General features: G+C 36.7%; 1 protein-coding gene across 2 annotated transcripts in view; it reads left to right on the top strand.

Annotated features, from left to right (window-relative positions):
- LOC127963877 (semaphorin-6B) overlaps positions 1-27,623 on the top strand; it is a 119,712-nt gene that overhangs the window by 35,305 nt on the left and 56,784 nt on the right. The window lies entirely within an intron of this gene.

Below are 27,623 nucleotides of genomic sequence, written 5' to 3'. Positions count from 1 at the left end.
CAACCTTTTCTATTTGTTTGTATTCTCCTGGGCCCACTGTGGCCTGGTTGAACAGTGTGCTTACAGAAGAGGGCCGATAATAGAAAGAACGAGAGAGAGCTTGAGAGAGAGAAAGCTATACATAAAAAACCTGTCCCTCAATTATCAGAACCTCTAAACAAATCCCCATCCCTTTCCCTGGCCCTTCTTATATCCACACACACACATACTCAGGCTTTCAGCATTATGGACATTAGCTCGCCTGTGCTTTTGAAAGCTGAGTGACACTAACTATAGGCTGTGCCTTTCACTGCAGGTCTGGTTGTTTAAGAGTGGAACAGACAGCTTGTCACCAGGTCGTCATAGTGACATCGACCTCACCGCCACTAACCGGCGGCCTGCCAGTGTGTGTGTGTGTGTGTGACTGACCGCACAAGAGGCCCACTCTCCGTCTCGGTTCAGATCTGTCCTGATTACTCTAACACATTTGGCCTTGTAATAAAGCACACCGCTAATATCGTCTTTCAGATGCTTTTAAAAGTCGTTTGGAAACACAGTTTGGATCACACACACAAAAAAAAAGCCCACAGTTTTAAATTTGCATCTTTCGGTTCATAATCCTTGCGTGCATCCCTGCTGTGCTGGCGAAGATCACCAGGTGACTAATGGCACAGTCAAAATACAACCTGCACAACTCTTTTAGAGACCAAATTCATCACGATTTGAAGCAGTAGAACATTTGTTTTTGCTGGGTGAAGGAGGTGGGGAGTTAAAGGGATATGGTTCACCCAAAAATCGAATTCACTCATTTAATAACATTGTTCCAAACCCATATGTCACTTTTTTCTTTTCTTTGGATCACAAAATAATGTTTGTGCAGCTTTTTTCCATACAGACAAACTGAAGTATTTTTCAAGGTCTCATTTGCTCAAACTCAAAACCAAAATTGTTGGGCCTCTTTGCCATTTTAACTTGACTTTTAAATAGATGAATGTGAATGACATTTGAAGGCCAAGGATGATGATTTTTAGCAAAAAAAGGTTTGACATTAAGCTGTTCTGGCTGCACAAAGTAAAAAGGCTGTTCATTTGCTCAATAGCAAATAGATTTTTAACTTACAACTTCTAAACTTTTAAAGACAGATCTACTGAGGTTTTCAAACAGCATTATTTGCATCTGTTCAAGCCATCAGGCTGCATTTCAACTATTTTTTTTTAATTATGGCATTTTGTTGCTGTCTTTTCACCACATATTCACTTACTGTATATATTTGTGAATATTGCAGCATATCTGAATATTTTATTTATATATAAATATTTTTTCTAGACTTGTTTTTCCATACACTCTAAGAAAATCAGTAAAGATCCAGGCCCAATGTACTGTTAATATGAAGGAATTTCTGTATTTATTGTTCACAATTATTATTATTATTATTATTATTATTTTGAATTAACAAGTAAAGTGTTCTTCTAAGTGTTCTGCAACGTGCTGTTATTATTCTGCCCCATATCTCCCTCTGTGTTTCATGGAAGTCATCCAGGTTTGTAATGACATGAGTGTTAAAATGAAGACTATCTCTTTAATGCAAAAATGGTCATTGTCATTCTAGTTGTTGATTTTATAGATCCCTCCTTATAAAAAATAGTCATGTGCACAGACTTACATTCAATCAAATTCAAACAGGTCCCTCTGGGAAGCCACCATATGAGGCATTAGTGTGTAATTTGAGATTATGGGGTGGACCGGAGGCTTAGCGATTTTATCGGAGGCTCCATTTCAGCCATTGAGCCAAGGTCAGATTTGCAGTGAGGGGACAGGGAAGAGTGGGGGAGTGCTGGTGCATGATGGGAAGGGGCCCATTGGGGCCTGTGTGTGCATATGATATGGGTGAAAAAGAGCTTGAGGCGGAGAAATGAGGAGATTGAAGGCGTAGATTGCGCATATTGTGGCTGGAGAGAGTGCTACAGGCTAAAGGAGAGAAAGAGGAGGTCACTGGCAGAGGAAAGCAGGGAGAGAGGGAAAGTTTGGAAGGGTTATTATCTCAGGATGTGATGAGAGATGGGAGAAGTGAGCATTTGGCACGTAGGCCGGTCGGGCTGAAGCACAGGCCAATTTAATCTACGATAGATTCTCCTCTGCTCACCCGCAGCAAGATAGAGGAGAGGGATGTTGCACGAGTCAAGAATAGAAAAGATTTCTTGTGAGAGGATAGAAATCACAGCTGATTCCTTTAACTTTACACTGCATGATTATGATAAGTGGGTCCTATTTTACAGCCTAAACCTCTGTCAAGCATTACAAATCGCTTAGGATTTGTTTAAAACTCCCAGACTTTTAAGTGATTGGTATGAAAGCCCTTAAATTCCCCTCTGAGACGTTGAGTATGCACGTTTGAAAAGAAAATCTGCACTTGAGTATTGGTACAAACTAGCATCCTGCTGTGTACAAACTACCTTGAGTGTTGACAAAGAGATGCGCTGAGATATAGAGTTTCAAATCCTTCCATCTATATTAGAGCAAGATGAGAATGAAAGTAGAGCTAAATGCTTATCCGAGAAAAACTTTTTTTCTTTCATGCATTGTGAAATATTTACAGAGATATGAGTCTATCTGGTTGTTTCTGTAACCATACATGTCCAGTGGCATTAAGTGAGTAGAGTAAAGCTAAGAGGACATTTTCTATTCACTCCCTAAGGGAAGCAAGTTGCTGACTCGTGATGAGGATTATAGATTGAAAGCAGGGCGTAGAGCATCAAAAAGTTGAGAAAAACCTTATGCAAATTCACGTCTCCATAGGAAGGTTGCCTAGATGAGCTAGCATAGTTTTTCGATTTTTACCTGCCCTGCCAACATTTTTAGTTGCCCCGTCACAAAATTTTATTTTTTTATATAAATTATATTATAGTATATATTTTTATATTTATCTACTTTTTTTTGTTTTTTACAGTTATAATTGGTACATTTTATATAATTGTGTAACCTGTATTATGTACTCTTATATTTTCTATTTTTGATTTTTTTTCTTTAAATCTTTACTTGATATTATTATAATTATTATTATTATGAATAATAATAATAATAATAATGATAATAATAATAATAATAATAATAATAATAATAATAATAATAATAATAATAATAATGTATTTAAATATTGTGTAGAAATCTTTTTTTTTTTTTTTTTTTTGCATTTTACCATTTCTTTTTTTGTTCAGTACAATCATTATTGGTCAGTTTATTTTCATATTTTCTAGAAATATTAGTATTTTTAAAATGCATTTTAAAAGGTTTCATTTTTGTTCAGCACATTTTTTTAATTTAAGAATTTTATATTTTAGTAACAATTTTTAATATATTTTTGGATTACTTTAATTTGTTCAGTAGAACTGTATTGGTTATATAAAAAAAATACTTATTATTTAACAATTTTTTGCTTATGTTTTTAAATTGTGGCTAGGTTGTGTGGATTGTTTTCTGTATCAGTGGATACATACAGTATCGTATTTTTGGTTAGAGGCTGGTTTGAGTCTTGGTTTTGCCTACACACACATCTCATATTCACATCTGATCTGCGGCACGACTACAGCACTCACACTGCCACGCATCAAGTCTGAATCTGAGAGAGACACATACCGACACCTCACATTAATCTATTCACTCAGAGAAAGACAGAGAGAGAAAGAAACAGAACAGCCCATTTATCTGCACGTTCCACAGAGTCACCGTCCTCCTCTCCATCTGTCATTTAGAGATGGAAGGGGTTGCCTTTGAGCCTCTTACATGCCTGATACTCGCGGGTGTGTGATACGGAGCTGAACACCATCCCTGATGTTTTATTCCCTTTAATTAGACTCGTGCTCTTCCAGTGCTCCCTCACCGAATTAAAGTTTGAGCAGAGCTTTAATGCTTTTCCGCCACAGATGCTTTCCAGAAGGGTTGTATGGATTGTGGTGAAAGTTACAAGCCTTCATTATCATCATCATCATCTTCACGTTCATCATTACGTTACCATCCTCTTCGTGAATTTCGACTCCTTATTGAGTCATCCTTATTGAGTAGGAACATGACTAGCATTATAATTAGCAGTCGACAGCTCATGAATATTTAATTAAAGCTGGTTCTCTGAGCCAGTGAGTGGGCCTTGTGTTCAATGCCTTATTCATTAAACATCAGAGTTTCTGAAGCCTTTTGATTAAAGATAAAGAGGAAATATAATGAGCAATAGAAAACCCTCTCAAATGAGAGGAAGAGCAGTATGGAAGAATTAGCGGAGCCTTTCTTTGGTTTCACAGCTGATTTTACTGGCACTATTGGAGTTGTTGGGGTCAGAGGTCAGGTGAGTGTCAATCAAAGTAAGTATAAAATACCTGCAGAAATCTATGCTGTTGATCTCAATGGCAGTAATTTAGCCTTTGAATGACCGTCATTGGAGAAGGACTAACTAGAACATGTTAATTAGCTTCCTATTGAGTGCCTTCGTCAGTGTGTATTTTTAAACTTGTCCCCCAAAGGTGATGTCAGTCACGCTAACCCTACTAACTAGCGCTGACTATCTCTGTCAGGCTGAAAAAGGGCCTCCAGATACCTCCCTAAATCCAAGCTATGGTCCTTGACGTTGGGCTTCGCCCTGAGCTATAAACGCAGCTCTGTTTGAATCACAAATCCCAATGACTCGCTGACAGACGGGAAAGTATTTACTCCTCTTTGCCTGTGTTTAAACATTCCGGGCACGGTAAGAGCTAGCAGAGCTAGTGTTAAACATTAATCAGATTTATTCAAATGCCATTTGTAATTATCATGATCTCTGATTAGACTTGTAAATTATGTCTCTGAGACCAAGATGGAGCTAGACTTCAGGCTTTGGCATTTGGCTGTGGGTGGGATTATTCTTATGGATTATGGAAAAGACGAGGGGAGGAGAGTGAAAAGGAAGGGTAAGATAAGTATGCTAAAGAGAAGTGTGTGCGTGTAGGTGAAGGGATGAGATAATGGAGGGAGAAAAGCTTTTACCTTTAGTCAAGCACAGCAGAATGTGCCCTCAAGTACCTAAGATCCACAGAATAAACAAACCACATTTCCTTGTACTTTACAGTGATTTGCATTGTTACAGAGAATATAAATCCTAGCGTTTGGTATGTATATGATAAAAAGAGTGCAGTAAAGGTGGTATCAGATGCTAATGCAATGGTACTATGGGATATTTGGTTGCCATAGTGTTCCATACTTTTTGCATGGTACTGTAAGATATTTTATAGAAAAAATGTTATAATGCCATGTAGGATTGGGAGATGATAACTATTTCCTTATTTATTTTTTTGTGTTAAATAACTTTAAATACTGGATCACGTTCCTTTTCATTAATGGCTGATATAGATTGAACATCGTAGACGTCAAGTACTTTTTCCTGCACTATTTATGCATTTTTTATGAATACACGGTCCAAAACTTCAGTGCAGTGCAGATGAGTGCATCAAAGAATGACTGTTATTAGTCTTTTATGAGTCTTCTGGTTCCCATTTATGAATCAAAAACACACAGCTCGATCAGTGTAGTCTGATTCACCAAATTAATCGGAAACACAACACAAGCTGTGTACTCAGATTCCAAGAATAAATGACTCTTATTAGTCAGTTTTTCTTTATTTTTTGAGTGTATAAAAAAAAAAAACACTTGTTATGTAAAGTTGTACTTGAAGAGTGTGAAATGTAATAAATAAGAAAGAAGAAAACATTAGAGGGAGTAAATTATGACAGAATAGACTTTTTATGAACTTATATATGTATTGTTGAAATTATGTCACCATTTTGGCTATGGCATTGTATTTTATTTATATTTCTTCAAGTAAGTTCTCATCTATAATATCATGGTGCTTTTTTTCTAAGGGAACCATGCTCTACAATCTGTGAATTCTTGGTTTTCCCATTAACCAGTGTTCTATGATCTCTCTGCCCTCATCATTTCAGACACTGACACAAGGCCTGATTACAGTCATAAGGCCAAATCATCCCACACAGCTTCATTAGCGTGAACGTCTAATCAGAGCGAGGAATCTTCCTTACACTGCCTTTTTTCCCTCTCCACTGTGGCTGGTCTTCATCTCTTATATCATCTCCACAGTGTTGCTGAGGAGGACGGTGTGAGAAAGTGTTGAGTCAGGACAAATGATTTGTCATATTTAGCAGCAGAGATGGAGAGGCTGGCACTCTGTGAAGAATGTGGAGAGCGTTACGGATCTCTGGGGTTTCTAGCTAAGCTGATCAGGGGCTGACAGGATTTTCTATGACTGACTCCCCGTTTTTTTCAAGCATCTGAGGAGCAATAAAAGTGGAGAAGCATTAAAGAAGTTACGGAGAGAGCTGGTTTCTGTGAGTAAGCACTTAAGAGGAATAACTACTGACAGCTTTCAGATCTCACCAAGGGATTAGTTTTGGGTTTGAAAGTTGATACAGACATATTGAAGAGATGCTCTTTGATTGTACCAGGGTTTCATTGTTTTATTTGAATTTTTTACTCCTTTGGCCTTTTTTACTTATGAATATTATTATGCTTAAAGGTCTTGATATTTGGTTTGGAAAGGCTGTGTATATTTAGCGGCTACTGCCAATTCTCTGGGAGAGGGGGGGATTTTGCATGATTAATGAGGATAGGTCACCCATTCAATTGATAAATTAACAGCTAGTTAAATATGTAAAGGAAACTGAACTATTACAGTATTAATTAAAAATAAACTGACTCTAACAATCAATCTCTTGCTCTCCTTATGTTTCTATATGTGTGTTAACACAATTCAGCAGCAAATTAAGACTGAAGTCAGAACGTGGTTTTCCAAAAAACATTTTACTTCAAAATCAGTTTATTTAAAAAAATTTAAGTCACATAAATAACTATTTTCACAACTTACTTATATTACACTGCTCATTTTACAATATTTCTTAAATTACACAGATCATTTGTATTGCACTGCTTAATTATTTTACAATATTTACTTTTATCACATTATATTACATTGCTCCCTTACGTTACATTACATATATACCATGATGATGATCAAGTTCAACTGAGAACTGAATTTGAGTTGGTGTAGATTTCCCCATCTCTGTAGTTTTTTTTTCACATTTGTTAAAGATATTAAAGTTTTTCATATTTTGTGATATTCAAAATTTAAAATAGTTGTTAAATATTATTGAATGTCACTGTTCCCATAAATCCTTGCACAAGTTAAGGTTACGCATGATGACGATAGCACATTAGTGCAAACCCTCCCTGAACTCCCTGAGATTGCATTGCAGTGCCTGCAGTTTGAAAAAAATTTCTTCAATGCCAATGACAGAAATCTCCCAAAAAGCAGTGGTACTACACAAAAAGACAAATCAAACAGACCCTTTTTAACCCTAAAAAGACAAAACAAACAGACTAGAATTTTGAAAGCTAGCATAACATGAGGTTGATTGTGGAAGAAAAAATCCCTCCCTTTCGTGGTGCGCTGCCCAATCGCCCTAATGGAGAAACTGCCCCGTCTATATTTATAGATAATAAACTTACATTAAAGTTTATTTATATTTAAATTAAAGTTAATAAATGTAATAATTAAAATTTCCATTTTGCATTTTTGTTATCTGAACCATAAATCATAAAGTGACGAAAATCTGCCAAATGAAATTTAAATTTAATAAATAGTGGTAAGATAAGTGTATATATATATATATATATATATATATATATATATATATATATATATATATATAAATATATATATATATATATATATAAGATATCACGCTGCAGTTGTTTTATGCTCTTTAATCATTAAGCATCTGCAAACTTTTCTCTCGAAATTGTTAAAATTAATTCATTATGATATAATTACCACCCTATCCTGCAAAGAACAAACAGGGAAAAAAACACTTGACACTGGCTCATCCTAATTAGCATATTTAGAAGCTGTGTACTTGTGGCACCTAACTTTTATCAAAAGTGTCTCCTGCCTCATTGATAGCTCTCATCCAGCCACACTGATGTTTTCATCAATGAGTCAGCAGTAAATGGCACAATTAACAGTAATGCATGTGAGGAAGTGCAGCCTATTTGTGAGCCTGAGCATCTTTTAGATTAGTCTAGACTAAGGTATATTAAGCCTCACGTAGAGCTGTGCAAAAATTGATTTTCATGTGCATCTTGTCAGTAAAGCCACTCCTGTTATTAGTTGTAAATCACCAGCACGTGCTTTCAGATGGAGCGGCATTTACTACACAGAGCCGTAGTTCACTGACAAGCTACACAAAATCGCGTTAAAAATCGCAGGCGATTCACTGCCGATTATGAACACATCAGTGAACTATGGCTCTGTGTAGTAAATGCCACTCCATCTTAAACGGCGTTGCCAGGTTTCTACAACAAAACCCTCCCAATTGCTACTCAAAACTAGCCCAGTCGCATTTCGGGGCATTTTTCGGTGGGGTTCTTCCAGTAAAATTTGCATTCCAGGGGCTGAATATCACGTTATTGGGGTGCTGATCTTAAGGTCTTAAAGCAAGTCCTGCTGATTTACTACTAATCACAGGAGCAGCTTTACTGACAAGATGTGCATGAAAATCGCATCTGATTTCTTGCACAGCCCTAGCCTCACGTGATTAAACCTCAGAGACCTCAAAGAACTGGATCATCTTGATCGGACCATGATATTTGCTTGCTTTGGCTCAGAGGGTGGCAAATTGAGTCAGTGTGATTTGGAACAGACTGAAGGGTTATTGTTCATTGTCCTCTACAAGATTCAGCAAGAAAATCTTGTGTTGCAAATACACTGATAAGAATGTTGTGGGATCTCCTGTTGCCATAGCGCCCAGTAGCAGTGTGGATGCCTTAAGCCTGACGCAAAGACAGAGAGAGATGGGAAAAACTCAGTTTCACAGTTAGTTACATAGTTAGTGCATATGCTGCCATGGCTCTGTCAACAGAGGCTGTGAGTCTGAGCGAGGGAGTCATTCAGGGAGTCTTCTGGAGTGTCAATTGTTGAATAGTTTAAAACAATGTGATTTTGCCTGGATCAACAGTCTTGTTGGTCCTGCGACATTTTAGGATTTGAGAGCTGGAGCTGTGGCTTTTCATCAACATAGTGTTTCCTTCTGGTTTTAGAAATGGGTAATGGAAACAATTAAGGTTTGGCCAATCTTCCCGGGCCGTCAAAGGATGTCGATCCAGGAACATTTCCAACTATGCTAAATCACGTTGAAGACCCTGTGATTTAAAATTCTTTGTTGATCTTTTGTGGCTTTTAGTTCAATTCTGTTAACAGTCAGACTAAATTCTGAATTCTAGTGTACTCCTAAATGCTGACTACATTTAAAATTTGCAGATATATGAATTATAAATTGCAGGAAAACTGAGCAAAAATATTGACAACTTATCCTGCACAACTTGTATAATTTTTGTCCACTAAGAAGCCTTACAGTGATTTGATTTTTTTTTTTGACCTGAAGACCCTCTCAAGTCAAGTCTGCTTTATTGTCAATTCTTCCACATGTACAGCACATGCATATAGAGAATTGAAATTGCGTTGCTCTCAGACCCTTGGTGCATATAGATAACACTAACAGTAGAGCATAACAACACAGATAGATGCAGATTAAATATACAATACAACTATACAAATAAGGGCATGTAAATAAATAAATAAAATACAGTTAGATGAAGCAGCACAAGGCACATGGCTGATAAAGTGCAAACCAGTAAAGTAAACAAACAGTGCAGATAAAAAGATTGTAGTGCAAAAGAGCTTATCTCGACTGACTCTCATTTCCAGCACAATTTTCAAAGGTCCCTCATAACATATATCCTCTGAAAACAAGCAACAATGTCATAATTGCAGCAGAAATATCAAACTTTTTTATATTGAAAAACTGGTAGTGTTAATATTCAAGTAATTAAATACAATTCATTTATTAGATGCTAAAAACTTTAATATCATAATATTATAATATTACATCAAATATCTTATTTATAATATTTACATACAAATTATGTAAATATTATGCATTTATATAATAATTAAATTTAAATAAATTTTGATTAGCTAGTTGCAAATCATGTTTTAAAAACTAAAGTCTCTTTACTATAAAAAAAGAAGAGAGAAATACGATATGTCCAATCAAGTATATTGGAAATCTTTAAATACAAGAAGCATTTCATGGTGTTCTCATGCTGTCAGTTTTAGAACAGCAATACTAGTTTCAGTTTAAGTTTAAGTTTCAAACTCATTCCAGGAATACATGGCCTCTCGGCCCATAGTTCCACAAAATCAGAATGACATAGCAGATAGTCTTTTCTTCATTCTATGATATATATATATATACAATGCCAATCTTCATGCATACCCTGAATCACACACTTGACACATCAATACAAACATCACCAACAAGAACAAGATGACCTAAGTATTTATTACGCAAATCCTCATACAAAGAGCAATCATCATCTTCTATCCCAGAAATATTTGATGTTAACTTACAATTAACTACAGATTCTCTCCGCCATTGGTGTATTACTCCATCTGCCTGTTTCTATAGAAAGACGATGACTTGAACATCTAAAAATGAAGAATGATCGTACCAGTACATGTTATACGCAGACCCAATGTGTAAAAATATCCATCCAAAGGCCAGAGGATATAACTGGGTCTGTACTTCTGTGATACTTTTTGGTCTGATTACCTTCGTTTTTCTTAAACTTCTACTTCTTCAACTATATTTATTTGTAAAGCACTTTTAAGACCACTATGTGGAAACCAAAGTGCTGTACAGGAAGACTAAATAAAAATATAAGAATAAAATCAAGCATAAAACATTATAAACATATAATTGAACATTGTTATATATTCATTTAAGAAAATAATACACAAAAGTGGACTCACCATGCAGCCCTGTGTTACAACAGTGGTGCAGCCAAAATAAAAGACAGCAACCAAATGTATTAGCAACCATGTCTTTAGATTTTCTATACCCTTCAAAATGATCATTAGTATAATAAGTACCACATGCTACAGTATATATTTAGAATCACACTCAGTGTAATAACATTCATTACCAGTTCTAAGATTAAAGTCCCCTGCAATGATTAACTTTACATCTTCTCTAACTTGATCTAACACGTAGAATTTTATTTCCCAAAGAACTAATACCATTTTTCTCTTCTCTATATGACCTAGATTCCTCAGGGGAGATATAAGTAAGGCAGCTTATGCTCTTCTGTGTCAGCCGGGCCACAAGGATTCACTGTTTTCTTTCAAATCAAAGCATAAATACATGTAGAAAACATATCCTTGTGACGCAGCTGACACAGAAGAGCGTAAGCTGTCTGTATTCAGCTCTTATTCTCCAAAATGGTGCTACGGTGATGTGGAGAGACACAGAGGAGACAAATTGTTGAATACAAATTATTATTTTTATTTTATTCACGTACAAAAAGTATTATTGTTGCTTCATAACGGTAGAAACTACTCATGGCAGATGGACTATTTTGATGATGCTTTTCGTACTTTTCTGGACCTCGACAGTGTATTTTCCCAGTTCTGGTCCTGGAGAACCCCCAAAACTGCACATTTTAAATCCCTATTCAAACACACCTGATTCAACTCATCAGCTCATTAGCAAAGACTCCAAGACCTCAAATTTGTGCGTGTCAGATAAGAAAGACATCAAAAAATGCAGTGTTGGGGGTTCTCCAGGACCAAGATTGGGAACCACCGGTCTATGGGACAGTCATAAACCTCCCAGTTTTCAGCCTGAATATGGGAATATCGGCTTTGTTCTCTGCCTCCATTGTTCAGTGGTGATCCCGATGATACCAGAAGTACTTTCATTCAACCATAATGGAACTACAATCATTCAACTTTCATTCAGTACTAGTTTCCTTACTGTATGAATTATTTTAACAGACTGATCATTTTAGTCCTAATAAACCATTATTTTAATTACATAACTGCAAATGTATGCTTCCCATTATCCATAAAACAAAGGCCATTAACTTTCATTTGATGCCAAACCTCTTCTTTGCTCCTGCTTTTTGTGTTTGTACAGAGAGAGCAAGAGGGAAAGATAAACTTGAGGCTAATGAAGGTTTGAAGAAGCCTGTCCTTATCTTGTCGTGAGCAAAATTGTTTTTGTGTGAGAGCAAGGGAAAGGCAGCATTACAACCCAGTGTCCAGCCCATCGAGCCCTCCATTTATCTTCTGTGTTCCCTATTCTTTGCTTTTTATCTCCCTGTCGTCTTATTCTACCTCCAAAAAAATCATTTATGACCTCAACTCTTTCTCTCTCTAAAGGGTGCTGCGTCTTCCTCTCATGTTACCGCTGTCTGGGTTTGAAAAGGGTCCATTATTTGCTCCCTGTAGTCCACGGCGGAGGCCTTCAGATAGCGGGCAATTGAGTAACAGCGTTCTTAAACCCCACACAAACATGGTCAGATCTGCACGGCTCTGGCTCTGCCAATTACCAGAGTACGTTTCAGAGAGGATGACATGGAATATAAACAAACGGGAGAGATATTCATGTCTTTTATTGGATTGAAACCCCCCCACCACCACCACCACATTGATTCATTTTTGTGGCTATGGTTGGGTTTTCCTCTTAGCCCCTGGCCACAGGGATGAACCTCTCCAAAATGTCAATATACAAGCGTATGAGCTTGTTTGATCGATTGTGCTTACTAGGCCTCGCACAGACTTTGGGTTTAATTGGCATGAATGTGAAACATGCATTCCGTAGCCATTTAAACTGGTGTCACCAGGTCTGTTTTTAAGGAAGACAACCATAAAATGCTTTCAGTCGCTCTGTACCTGTGTTTATCGAGCATCTTGAGTGTTTGTTATTGTTTCTAAACCTTGGATGAGTGCAGTCCTATTAGTGCGTTCCAAACATAACAAACGGTTACAAAGCAGTCCCGTGACAGTTTAGGGTGGGAATCGTTAGGAATTTTACATGACTATTTTCAACTAGTCATGCTGTGTGGTTTTGATTCACCAATAAAAAGATATTGCTTCTAAGAATCATTTGTTCAAATTCAAAAATCGATTCAGAAACACTGCTATTATGAGTACACATTGTTATGAGTATGGTTATGATACACTAAAAAGCAATTGTTTATAAGATTAATTTGTTCAGGAATCTTGTTTCACTTAAAGGCCTGGTTTACAAGAGTCGGGAAAAGAACATCACAGTTAAAAAAAAAACAGTTCATTAGAATCATTTATTTGGAAATCAGACTATAATGGTTGTTTTTTTAATTCACAGACTGACTCATCACAGTAGCTTGTTCATGAATCACACCGTACTGTTGGCTGTGTTTTGTACTGTAGTTTGAGAAGTGGATCCATCCATCCATTCATCAGTGATGAGAGAGTGAATCCAATGTGCCTTTTTGAACAGCATGTAATTGAATACTATTCAATACCCCGAGTGAGTTCCCACACACATTGATGACACACACTGTATCCTTTTACAGTAAAACACGTCGACTTCAACACAAACGGGTAGGATACTACCTAATGTGGCTCTACTAGCAATTTCTGAGGAAGTCTGCTGTTTCCAGCCTACCTCCCCTTCACTTCCATACCTCTTTCTCTCGAGCATATCATGTTGGACACGCTTGGCTTGACATATAAGGATGTTATGTTTCCCTTCAGTGACCTCACACTCTTCAAGGCTATTGACAGTGTTTTTCCACAATCTTCTTGAGCAAGACCACAAAAGAGCCAGTCGGGGGGAATGCAAGCCGTGACACGCTTCGAGGTAAAAGGCTTTATTGATTGTAAACCATTCTAATACAAGTTGAACACATGAACTAAAGCAGGGCCCGCATTACGCGGGGTTCACCCTGGATGCTCAAGGCCAGCGTATGAATGATGGAGGAACAAAACTGGCTCACATTTAAACAAAAAAATCAGACTATCTGCTCTGCTTTTCAGACACTGTCAGAGATTTTATGGGTGTGTGGAATGATTCAGCTGGGAGCAAGTAAACACCAGATTTTCTGAAGCAAAAGAAAAGGTCAGCAGGGTCAAGGCTACATCTCTCTCCATCTCAGACTGCTTTCGATAGCATGTATATCCGTGTGCCAGTGCTGAATTTCAGGCCTCCAGATGCGCACACACATCCATGTCATCACCTTTAGGGCTTTTAATGGGCTCTAGACTTTCATTCTTTCAGCATAATGGTTTCACACTCTGTTAATCCCTCTCTTCTCTTTTTCTTTGCCCATTCTCTCCTTCTTTGTCCTTCTGCACTTTATATTTTCACAAATGCAGGAAGCTTTCACCCCTATTTGCTTGCCATCCCGTTTTTGTTTTTGTCTTGCCATCATTTTTGTTGTCCTCTGTCCCTTCCCCTCTCTCTCTCACTCTCTCTTTCTGCTTCTTTTCGTCAGTGTGTTATTTTTCTCTCTCTGAATGGCTTTGGTTGCTCCATCAGTCTCTGCCTCCTCAGTCTATGACTAAATCTGTCCCTCATTTCTCATCTCCTTAGCAACGGACTCAGTAAACATATAACCTTATTCCATCCATCTTTCCTTCCACCCCTTCGATGGATCTGATTCAAAAGAAAGGCCGGTAAAGATCATTTCCAAAACAACACAAACTTGCTTCTACACAGGCACATACAGTACACCCTTCACATTTGATATGCTTTCAGGATGCTGTACGCAAACCCTAAACAGAAATCCCTCTCTACAGTTTTTCCATAAACTGAGCGCTGCACAGACAGGCTGTTTGAGGTCTGATAAGGAGTTGTGAGAGCGGACACTGTTCAGGAGTGAAAGAGAGGAGGAAGTTTTTCCATGTTCAGCTTAAATGACAATGTGCAACCTCCACCCTGTCATAAATTAGCCACTTTGAGAACGCAAGTTGAAAGAAATGTAGAGGTGTTTGCAATGATTGCATACCCTGCTCAAAGACCAGCATGATTATTATTATTTTTTCCTGGTTAAGTGGCATTCTTTGGGTTCTGGTTAGGTTAATTTACCTTAAAAGTGATAATTCTACCATTTACTCACCATTATGTCATTTCAGTGTTGATTCTGATGAATTGTACTGGTCTGTATGGCTGCAGTGAATTGGTGTCTGCACGGAACTTTTGAGATTTGGTACTTTGTAGCTTGTATTTTTTATTTTGTATTCTTTAAAGTCTTATTTTTATTTTTGTTGTTGTTAATAATTATATTTTCATTGTACATGCTTATTCCACCTATTTTTACATTTAGATGAGATTAACTTTTTCATGTAATATTCACTTAAATTTTATCCTTAAAGGTGCCATATGCAAAAATTGAGGTAAAAATATCCATAACATGACCTACACGCATCAAAAGAATGAGAAGAAATAAGGGCGATGATGTCATTAAAAAAATGTTATTAGTTATAGTGCTGCAGAGATATCAACCTTAATTAGCATTAGCATTACTAGCCCCGGCCCGACAGGTGTCGTTATACCAGTTTCGCCATGGGAGGCGGTATGCGGGCAACATAACCACCAGCCAACCTGCAATACACTAATAACTCGCACGGCTTGTGGGCGTGTACTTGAACCTGATGTCAATCATGTGGAAAGTACAGCCCACTACGTTACTTCATTTCAGTTCAGGGAAGAGAGAGAAATGATGTCTCAAGCCCTTGGCAAGAGACCCCTACCACCACCACCCGCTACAGGGAAACAACCGCGCTCAGAATCAATAAGAAAAGGAGCCGAACCAGAGTAAACATCGGCACTGCTGATGGACCATAAAAAAATGAGGCTCGACTCCGAACTTGCAACATTTCTAACAGTAAGTTAGATGCTGTTAGTATTTCGCTAGAAGTTTGTTTTATATGTTTGTGTATTTGTTTTCGGGAAGTTATAACATAGCAATGTATCGAAGGCTGTTTGATAAACGTGCTAATGTTAGCGATGGCTAACCGTAGCTGCATTTGATAATTAGCTAGCTTTAACTTAACGTTACCCATTTTATTATATCATAACTAACCTGCTCTGTCTAGTATGTTGGTCTCCGTGTCCTCTTTGCTTCGTGGTTTTTCTGTGCATGGAAAAATTTATGTGTGGCGTGAAAGTGTGTGAAAAGAGTCAATTGCGTGTGTCTCACGGTTAATGCTTGAGAGTTGGCACATTAATTCCCAAGCAGAATAAAAGACAGGTTTATTATTGCTGTTTAGCGTTTGTATTAATCTATGATGTGTCCCTGTTTGCGTACAGGGATATAAAAAATAAATTAAAAGTGATACGTGGACCAAGGTGTCTGAGATTGTTCATTTTAAGTAAAGGATCCTAATATTTCGTCCACAACAATATTTAATGAGGTTAACTTATAACTCCTTGTGGTTAGTCTGCACGAGATCAACAAGCTTGTTTGCTTTGCGGCCGCTTTAAATACAAAATAAGCATTCGATCTACGTTAGAGCGTCTGAGCGCTCACAAATCTTTCTGCAGCGTCGTGAGCAGAGTGGCAAGAACGATTTTTGACGCTCTAGACGCCGGCGGTTTGAACGTACAGTTAGGCTTCGGCTATGGCTGTAGTGTTGTTGTGAAAGTAGGGGCGGAGCATAGAGACTATGCCGTTTCTCGTTTGTTACTCTAGAGTAGACCAATTCACTTTATTGAGGCATACTGCCCCCATCTGTTATGGAATGTGGAGTATGACTTGATTTTTTTTGCCAAACATTACAGATGGCACCTTTAAAAACACTAAGTTAATAACACTAACCTTATTGATTTAATAAATGTAAGCTTTAGTAGATATAAAAGTTAATATTTTCATTTGTAATGATGTGATTCCTAAATTCACTTTACTGGCTCTGCCCAGTGTTGTTATTGTCAACTAAAAATTTTGGTAATTAAAAAAATAATATAATTATTATATGAAAAAAGTTAATTAGAAATGTCTTGGCAACTAACTGAAATAAGTTATGTTATTAACTTAAATTATAAGAAGTACCAAAATTACTTTAAACTGAAATGAAAATAACACTAAATAGAGATATTATAAACAAATAAACTAAATTCTAAACAATATTAATACAAATAAAAAGTGCAGAATTAAAAATAAAAGATGATTCAAAATATTAAACTAAGCGTATTGTTTAACACTATTATAGTATTTAGTAAAACCAAAATAACACTGATTTTAGTTTTAGATTTTTTTTACAAATACTGTATATTATAAAACAATATATACTGTTCAGAATCCCTAATTTTGACTTGAAATTTCTGTTCCTCATAGAAATAATGTCCTCTGAAGACTGGTTTTTGAAAATAGAAAGCCTTTGGTCCCTATTTATTACAAATGCATTCTCTCTCTCTCTCTCTCTCTCTCTCTCTCTGATCATATATATATATATATATATATATATATATATATATATATATATATATATATAATACCTCATTTAATGTTCCAGGTGAGTCTTACAGGTTTTTAAAAATATGAGTTTGACAGGGTCTTCAACTTTAAGAAGCCTGCTGGAAACTGAGAAAAGCATTCAGGCACAACATATGCTAGTCTTTTTAGCAGGGTATGGATGCAGGAAATGAGACAAGAGGAATGAAAGTAAGAGAACGAGAGAGATGTATAGTTGGGCTAGTTGGTAATGCTCCATTCTGATTATTATGCCTGGGTGAGGAATCAGACCCCAGTCTCTCTCATCTCAGCCCTCTGCTTGGAGCGCAGCCTGCAACATGCAGATATTCACAACATGTGCACACGCATCTCTGTGTGTGCCACCACCTTGTATACTCAATAATTAGCGGGCTCAGGATGAGTTTGACTGGCATGCATTGTGAATGTTTTCCCTGCTATGCCATGTATCGCTGTGCACTGACGGAGAACTGACATAAATTCATCCTGACAAAGAGAGATCAACATCCTCCCCCCACAAACCTATGCACATGCACACACCTGTATTGCTCTTTGGATTGGGTGGAAAATTTATCTCAGTAAATTGGGTGAGCAGGTGGCTTATTTTGTGTAGAGAATTTTGGCAAAAGGGGAGACTGGGGGGAAGGAGGAGAGAGAGAGAGGGGAAGGAGGTGGTACAGACAAACAAGCCGCGAGGGAGAGAGAGGAAGAGCAGATGGACGAATGATGAACTGAATAAATATGTGTCCACAGATCGGTGTGTTGGCTGTAAAGACTGCCTGAAGCAGCACTAGCATTGAGAAATGGAGAGATATGAGCACCCTCATACTCATCAATATGCTGCATCTGGAATTTAAACAAGCTCTTTGCACACTAACTCACTTATTGACTGCTGCTTTATGAGTGAATCTGATGGAGAAACATCCATGTTATATTTCACCCCCCAATTTAGGAAGAAAAAAGAAACAAGGTTTTGCATAATAAAAATGAAGTAAGTTTTAGGACCATAACAATGTTTTGGATGGTGATGTTATATTCATGGGGTATAAGCACATTTTCCTCTAAATTCATATTGTTGTGATGCACAAATAATGAAATCAGCATATCTAGACACAATGGCTGCTTACAGAATACTATATGTACTGGATTTGATGGATAACGTTTTTGTTGTTGAAGAAGTTTTCACAGTTTTCTGCCGTTTTTGAATTTTCAAATATGGTGAATTCTCAGGTGCTATGGCATTATGGGATCAAAGATGATCCACTAGATGCACACCTCACAAATGCAGTAGATCATGCACACATTGTTTACAGGGGGTTTCTTGAAATCTGCACATGTGTTACATGATTTATCAAAATTAAATTAAATTGAATACAAAAAAAGCTAGTACAGTGTGTACTTATAGTTGCAATTTTACTATATAAATGATATATAATTTATTAGCATTTTTGCAGCCTCTGGTATATATGAAAGATAAATGTCATGAAAATAATAATAATAATAAAACAATTCTATTAATAAAATACTTAATTTTCTTTATTTAAAATATTAGGGGAATGTAAATTGCATTAATTTTTGTGGGCTGCACAATGTAATGTATTAGTGTAGTAAAGTTAACGAGAGGCAAAAAACTGAAACTTAATTCTCAGAGGAGTGATATTTATAAGATGCTCTGGTGAACCATATGCTGTGTGTGGAGGTGTTTATTGTTTTTCTATGTATTTCTATTCGTATGAGCTCAGTAGTCCCGCTCTACTGCAGCGTGCATCATCCCTAAAGACGTTAATTTTGCATGACGAGCGTGACACACATACACTCATGCACACGTCTGCCTATCTCTCCTTCTCTGTTCTCATTCCTCCTAGTAATCTTCCCCCCTCTCTTTCATCCCCGTTTCTCCTCCTCTTCCAACTCCTTCAAAATAATAATAATAAATAAAAAATAAAACCCTGACAGCCTGTGATGCGCACGATTGAGATATTAGGATTCTGCGGGGTATTTTTGTTAGGTAATTCACAGCCCCGTGGGAGTCTCAGGCAAGTAAAGCTTGTCAACTCTGGAACTTTGTGATCCTTGCAAGTCGTCTTGCAAGTCATTAGCCTGAACTTTTAAGTTTTATTTACAACTGTGCAGTGGATTATCGCCTCCCTTTTTTTTGCTTGGCTTGTTTTTATGGCAGTGGATATGATGGATGGGATGCCTTTTTTCCTTCTTTTAACGATGTAGAGTTGTTTTCATTTCGGCCATCACCTTCATGATTTAAAGAGCATGGAGCCTTCAGCCGGGTGAAAGGTCGATCTTGCCACAGTCTGCTGTACTGCGTCTGATGTCTTTACGATGATGTTTGGCCATTAAAAGCTCTTTTATTACTGCCCTCGAGGTGAATTAAAACACAGGACTTTTGCCCGTCAACTGCCTATTTTCAATATCTAGCCTGAAATGTTATGAATAGAGTCACGATCCTTTGTTTTTTAAATCATTTTCAATTTATATAGTGATTTTTAGAAATTTAAGGGAATTAAGAATTTATATATACATATATATATATATATATATATATATATATATATATATATATATATATATATAATATATATATATATTCTTAAAAAAAATCATACTGTTATTCAGCAAGGAATTGTTCAAAAGTGACAGTAAAGGCATGTATAATTTTACAAAATATTCATATATAGGCTTAAGTCTTCTCTTTTTTAACAATGTTTTCAACATTGATGATAATAAGAAATGTACTTTGAGCACCGAATGAGCATATTAGATTGATTTCTAAAGGAACATGTTACACTGAAGACTGGAGTAATGGCTGCTGAAAATTCAGTATTGCCACCCTAGGAATAAATTGTAATTTAACATATATGCCTATAGAAAATTTCATATTGTAATTAATGTTGTCAAAAGACCCGGTACTTCGGTACCAAGTAGGTACTAAAAAAATGACAATGTCACGGTACCAGGTTCCTTTAAGTACGGGTGGTACAGAATACCCGGTAAACCTGGTTCTTGACACATACAGCGTCATGATTTCCGCGAAGCAGAAAACAAGGACGGAATCTCAAAATCCAGTCATGAAAATGAAACTTACATTTTAATATTGACAGTCATGGAATTTGTCAAAGTTAGCATAAATTAATCAAATCAAGCCTCCATATGGACCAGTATCTGTAAATGTTAAGCCGCAAAAGTTGAAATCTGAATCCTGCATGTTATGCGCGTCTCTGTGTGAATGAATGAATGAATGGCAGACATGTGCAGGTTTGTTTAGTACATAGACTGAAGCGCGTGACGCTTGCAGTAAATTTAAGCATCTGCATCTCAATGAGGATATAAATGCATAACATCACCAGGAATGTTCTGAGTCACTTCCCAAGCATTTTACCATTTCATTTGAGTAAAACCATTGTCAAAATAAAAGTAGCCTGTCAAAATAAAAGTTAATTTGTACACAAAGGCATTGTGCTAGAAATATAACTATTATTTAGTAGAATGTATGTGATACTGCTACTACTTTTGAAAAATTTTAAAAACTTTATTTTTAAAGAAATAAATCACACAATATTTCTTCCATGTTTACATTTTTATAGCAAATCCCCTATATTTACCAAAAAATAAAATGTTTAAGTTTCATTAATTAAAAGACAAATAAAATTAGGGTGAAACTGGTTTACTATTTTTCATAATTATATTACTTGTAGAGAAACTTTAAACACAATTGTAAATAAGTATAATTATTATTATTATTATTTTTTTGTTTGTTTAGCATATTTAGTTTTGCTTTGGTACCGAAATTGGTGCTGAGAACTGTGGATTTTCACTGGTATCGGTTCCGAATACTGTGGAAACACTAATTGTAATATTTTCACAATATTGCTGATTTTACTGTATTTTTAATCAAATAAATGCAGCAGGGTATCAGAAATTAACTCTGGGTCAGCCATAGCTGTATACTCTTTTTTGCATCAGATGTTAGTACTGATTAACCAACAGCCCATATGAGTGAATAGAGCTCAAATGAAACCTCTGGTTTTAATTGTGGAAGACAATTCCACCGTCTTGGAATGGGGCCTGACCTAGAGAAAAGCCAATTTCCCCAGCTGTTAGCATAGGCACAGTTTGTTCATTTAGCTCTCGTATATTTTAGCCAAAGCTGTTAAGCAGCATCTGTCTGTGGTTCTCCCTGTTTCCCGATGTTTGTGTGTGTGTGCATAAGTGCAGCACTAGCCTGATTCATCCCATTTTTGTAGATTGCTGTATTTGTCTGGGTATTTTTCCATGTCTGCAGTGAGTGAAAAATAGCTCAAGGTGTCTCTGCATGAGAAGACCCTGCTCCGCTGGTTCAACCTGACACCACACTCCATCAATTCAGAATAAGGATTACTGCTACATGGGAAAAACCTGCGTGTCTCTTTTCCTTGTCAGGAGTTATGGAATGATGCTGTGTATCTTTATAATTCGACACAAAGTCTTTGATGTGAGTAGACCATTAAGTAGATTTTTTATTTCATGTCTCATTCACCATGCAAAAATCAAGCAGGAGTCACCAGGCTGCGTTAAACTGCCCTGATGAATGGCTTCAGGGCTTTGACTGTGTCTGGAAAACAACCTATTAAAACGGTTGTGGCAGAACAGGAGAGTGAATTGGATGTCATGCTATCCAGAAACAGAGGGCAGTAAATACTGAATGGCAGTCCAGACCGTGGCTGCTGGTCTCTGATATGGTTTTTGGCTGGCTTGGCCCATTCCCCCTGGGGTCACAGACGGAGGTTAACCGTCTCGGGTCACTGGAGCAGTATTTTAGGTTATGTTCAGGAAAGAACTCAGCCTCCTATTGGCTCCAGGTTTTGCTTCTTTCACTGCTTTGAAAGCATTCCAGGCATTTTTGGCCTCTTCCTACATATTCAAATTTCATCTTCAGATACTACATCCAAATAGCTTCTTCCCCACCTTTCTGCTGTTTTTTCCCCTTTTGTTCTCTGCTGTGCTTTGCCACCTTCTTTTAAAGGGATGACTCACCCAAAATAAATATATATTTATATAGTAAGAGAACTCTTAAAAGATGTAGTTCATGCAAAAATTACAATTCTGTAATTTACTCAAGTCATGTCTTCCCTGACCTGCATGACTTTTCTGGGAACACAAAAAAATAAGAAATGTAAAAAGTTTTGACTGTTTTTGCCCATGCAATTAAAGTCAGTGAGGTCCAAAACAACATTGGACTTGACTTTTATTTACACTTATTGACTTTTATTGTTTGGACAAAAACAGTTGAGAAACAGTCTGAAATGTCTTATTTTGCATTCCACAGACAAAAGTCAGTGTGTTTGTATAAAATATATCTTTAAGATTTCTCTTCTTTTTAGAAATTAGTTTTTTATTTGACTTTTTTTTTTCTTTACTGTAATGTTTATTTATATGCATTTATGATTATTTATAAAGTCCATTGTAGCACTTTGAGCAACCATTGTGAAATGTACTATATGAACAAGCCTGCTTTGCCTTTGGAAAAACAAACTGTCATTCAGGAGTTAATTTCACATTATAATTTGTGATTATACAGATTATACAAATCTGCTAGCAAGATAATAGAAAAATGGCTTATTATAGAAAACTATATCCTTAGATGGCAAAAAAAATTATGTTGCCCTAGTAGTAGACCAACATGGTTTGCATCCAGGAACCTGTAAGGCAAATTTGATAATATGAGGTCACAGTGTGCGTTTCATGACAGGTCATGGCCAGGCCGTGAAGCAATTTCCCATAGCAAATGTTCTATTGCTGCTGCTTGCAACAGGATGTGCTCTCTGTAGGGGTCTTATGTAAGTGAATCGATCCGTTATAGACTATGATATGCTGTAGCTGTTCAACTGTGCCAAGACATTCCGTACCTTCAGATTCACAAATTAAAAGAGAATGTTGGATAGCGGTTTAATTTCTGTTCTCTGTGATCTTTCGGGGCTGATAATTCATGCGTTAATTCATGCCTTTTATTACTGATCACTTCTCTCATTAATGCCATTCTTTACTCTCATTATCAGTTTTTATCTGGGACACACATAAATGAAGTTTGCTCTCAAATCCTTAGATGATTTATCGTGTTCAAATCCCTCAGGGGTCCATAATGAAATCAGTGCTATTCTTCCTTAACCCAGCCAGAATACACATCATCTGAACCTTTGTGCTTTTTGAAGGCAGAGAATAGGTCTCATGATAACTTTATTCATACAAAAACATTTGAATTTCAACCAGGTTAAACATCCTTGAAATTCCGAGTATGCAGCTTGACATTAGCATGGGGGCGGCTCTCCAGATACTCATTCTGCTCATGATCTCCAGCTTGGAGCTGCCACTTCCTTTGTTTTTGCTCTCTGGTCTCAATTGACCAATCATTCCTGAGACTATTGGCAGTAGATCAGAGTTCATTAAGCAGCCAACGATACTAAGCTATTATTGATTAACTAAGTGATTTGTTATCTTAAGTAACAGCTTCTCAATGGTCGGTCAGAGATACTGCAGTCCCGTCCACGCTCCTCTCACGGTATCTTAATGAACTCATTCAGATAATTACCTTCTCAATTGTTCGTAATTACTGTACATTGACAGGGGAAACTCTATAGAGGCATGTGAAGCCTATTGTTGTTGGCTTTGGCTAAGCCAATATTAAGTGTTAAAATCTCTAGTTACTAAAACTAAAGATTTTATATGTTTATTTTCCTAAGTGAGTAAACACTGTAGTGCTGTGTTTTTGTTTTGTTTTTGTTTTTTACATTTTAAACAAGATTGAGCTCTCTAATATGTCAGCTGACAACTGACTGAATGTGTGTCAGGTCTGTTTGTTGGCTGAACAATGCCATTCTTTTCAGGCCATTCATGTCTGATTAAAGAGGAACATGAAAAATAATAAAAAATGTTTCCTCCACTACTCTTCAGCATCACTGCAACACCATTACTGAATCTGGAGCATAATCAGTGTAGTCTGATTCCTGCATGAAAGGCTCTTATGAGCCAGTAATTTAGCAAATCAAATGCATGCAGACCGTGCCACCAATGCATCTCATCTCTGAGCAAATGACTCTTTTCAATCGAATCTTTTTAGTTAGAACACTCAAAGTATATTTTATCCCTGAAGAAATTACTCTTATGAGTTGGTTCTTTGTAGTGAATCCAGACACATACAGCACAACCAGTGTATCATAAAACCTTGAACAAGTAACTTGGTGTGATCATATGATGTAGGCTATAATATCTGCGAAAAATGCAATTGTCCATTGTATTTTATAGTCTAGTAATGCATAAAGCTCACACAGATTCACCTTCAAACCAAGCAGAATTTTGTTGGTCAATGCAGTCAATACATATAACCAATTTTGAACGTTTTGCAGTATGTTTCTCTTGTGAAATTCCCAATTGCATGGTTTCCTATTGAAAAGACTGGATTTCATCCACAAATATTTACCATTTAAGGAGCTAGATTCTTTAAGAGAAACTAGAATCAAGAAAATTCCCATCTCTGATGGTAAAGAATTAGCTTTATTTATTAGGAGAGCGTTGAATGTTAGTACAGTATCAGTGAACCAACCATGTTACATGAATTGACATTTGCCGTAATTAAAAGTGGAATGGTGTATGTTATATGCAAGCTTGTATTTACTTCACCCCCTTTGCATCTGTTTAGCTTGCTGTCCTCTGAAACTCTATAGCTCAGAGTTTCTAATTATGCTAATTAAATGCGTGAGGCCTGGCATATACTCGTAAATGATTAATTGTAGCAAGACAATAGAATCACTGATACCAACTTATAGTAGCGTCTTCTAGTTTAAGCTATCCTGTTCCGTCTGCCTTCATTCCCCATTTGGCCTCTTTTCATTTTCTCTCTTTTTCTTCTTCATGTAAGCCTATTGTTGGGCATAATTTGCTGCATTGGGTATTGAACTATTAGTGTGTGGGGCAGCCTTGTTCAGACTTCAATAGCAGGAATTCTAGAAATGTCCTGGAAAGATAGTTAGCCCTGATAAAACGTCACAAGTATTTCACTATAGAAATAGACCCACAATGGATGTAGTTGTGTGTGTGTGTGTGTGTGTGTGTGTGTGTGTGTGTGTGTGTGTGTGTGCGAATGCGAATGTGTGTGTATGTGTGCATGTACATGTGTGTGTTTTGGACAGCAAGGCCACACTCTGACAAATGAGAGCTGGCTGCTTGGCATTGTGTAACTCATTTGGCGCTTAGCCACAGGAAAATGAGAAGGGTTTTTTTTGAATAAAGAAATTGAGGCTGTCGGATTTTAATACATGTTCGTGTAATCTTAACACTTTGGCGCTGAAAAGCTCAACTGACGCTGATTTGTTTATGTTTGCACTGCGACTGTAACTAACAGCATTTCCACTAAAGTTTCATAGCAAATGTTCTCAGCTTGTTAACACTCAAGCAGAGAGCTGAGTACTCATTCATATATTGAGTTTCATGCTATAGAAACCACTGACCACTGTGGAAAATATATCAGAAATGCATGACAACTGGCCTTATAATTTCCCAGGTTTTTCAGTCGTTCTTTTGTACAAATACAATAGTTCATTGTACAGATCATTTAAAAGGTATGAAAAGCATGCTGTGCCTTTTCATAAATTCTGGTTTTCCATTATTGACCCTTATGTTCTGTTGAGAATGCCTTTCTGTTTTGTTGTTAAATTTTCTTTATCTGTTCCCCTGGCTTAATCAAAACCCAGTGTAAGTATTATTGAAGTTTTAAAAGGTTAACCCAAAAATAAAAATTCATTATTTACATTACTTAACTTCATGTTGTCTCAATCCTATATGCTTTTCTTTCTACTGGAGAATACAAATCAAGATTTATTTTTGATAGTTGGTGGGTTCCAGTGTTGTATTGGAGTGTAAACTTCTTTAGCATATATTCTCATTGTGTTTCACTGAAGATGGAATGTCACAAGGATTTGATTCCATTTTTCATAGAGGAATACTGAATTGTGTATCGACTTGATACAGCAATTTTCTGTATGTGTTAAAATGGTGTTGGTGTATCTAAAACCAGTAAAAGATACACACAATCATACATGTATCATCTGTCCATTGAAATCTCTTTTTCAGACAGCACCATTACGTTAGACTATTACAGACAATACTATTGTGACAGTTCTCCAGAGCTTCTCTGTGCCTCTCTGAAGTGCAGAGGTAATTTTCCACATAGATTGCATTGCACTTTAATTTGAGTGACATTTGTGTTTCCATCACATCTTCTCTCTTTCTGCCATCTTTTTTTTCAAGAGGGCAAGAGTTCTAAAAAAAAAAAAATACCTGTCTATTTTCAGGCTTTCAATTTAAAAGTCCATCTCTACTTGCATTAACTTTCTGAAGTACACACATTTGCAGATGCACAAAGTTATATGCAAAAATAAAAATAAAAGACAGTCACAGTACATACAGTAGACAGTAATTTAAAGGGTTTCTAGTTTATTAATTACTCACCCTCATGTAGTTCCAAACCAATAAGACCTTTGTTCATCTTTGGAACACAATCAAGATGTTTTCAACATATTACCCTCCATAGACAGCAACTCAACTATCACGATCAAGGCCCAGAGAGGTAGTAAGTACATTGTTAAAATAGTCCATGTGACATCAGTGGATAACCGTAATTTTGTGAACTACTTTATTCAAATATTCTTCTCTAGTCCTACTGTGAGCTTCAGTGTTGTTAATCAATTATATGCACTTTATTTAAATTTTTTAAATATAAAGAAATCATTTTAACAGTAGAATTCCTGGTTAAAAAAAAACTAACTTTTTTGGATTTTCCAAAAATGTTTACACTTATCAGACAATTGCAACAAGAGACTTCCCTAAAATCCCTTTGGTATATACTTAATGCATAGTGCATTTCAGATCAGTAATTTCTATGTTTATTTTAGTTAGGTTGCTGTCTGTAGCAGTAGACAGCAAGACAGCTCTCTAGGTTCATAAAAAGAGCTTCCCACTCACATGTGTTCTGAACTTCCGGCCCCCTCCCCATTCCTGGCTCTGTGTGAAGCCCTTTTGTTAGGCGTCCGGGCAGTTCAGTCCTGGGTCCCGTGTCTTTGATGACAGTTCTGTGACACATCACACCGACTGGACCATTAGGGCTGACTGGAACAAATTCTATTGGTGGATGACTTAATTACTGATCTTAATCTCTGGGGTGATGTTAGAGATGCAATAGAATCCATCAGAGTGCTAGTTCAGTTCAC

Source organism: Carassius gibelio, chromosome B8 (genome assembly GCF_023724105.1).
Source record: "Carassius gibelio isolate Cgi1373 ecotype wild population from Czech Republic chromosome B8, carGib1.2-hapl.c, whole genome shotgun sequence".
NCBI classification, from domain to species: Eukaryota; Metazoa; Chordata; class Actinopteri; order Cypriniformes; family Cyprinidae; genus Carassius; species Carassius gibelio.
The sequence above is the reverse complement of the archived record's forward strand: the minus strand, read 5'-3'. Positions and strand labels throughout refer to the sequence as shown.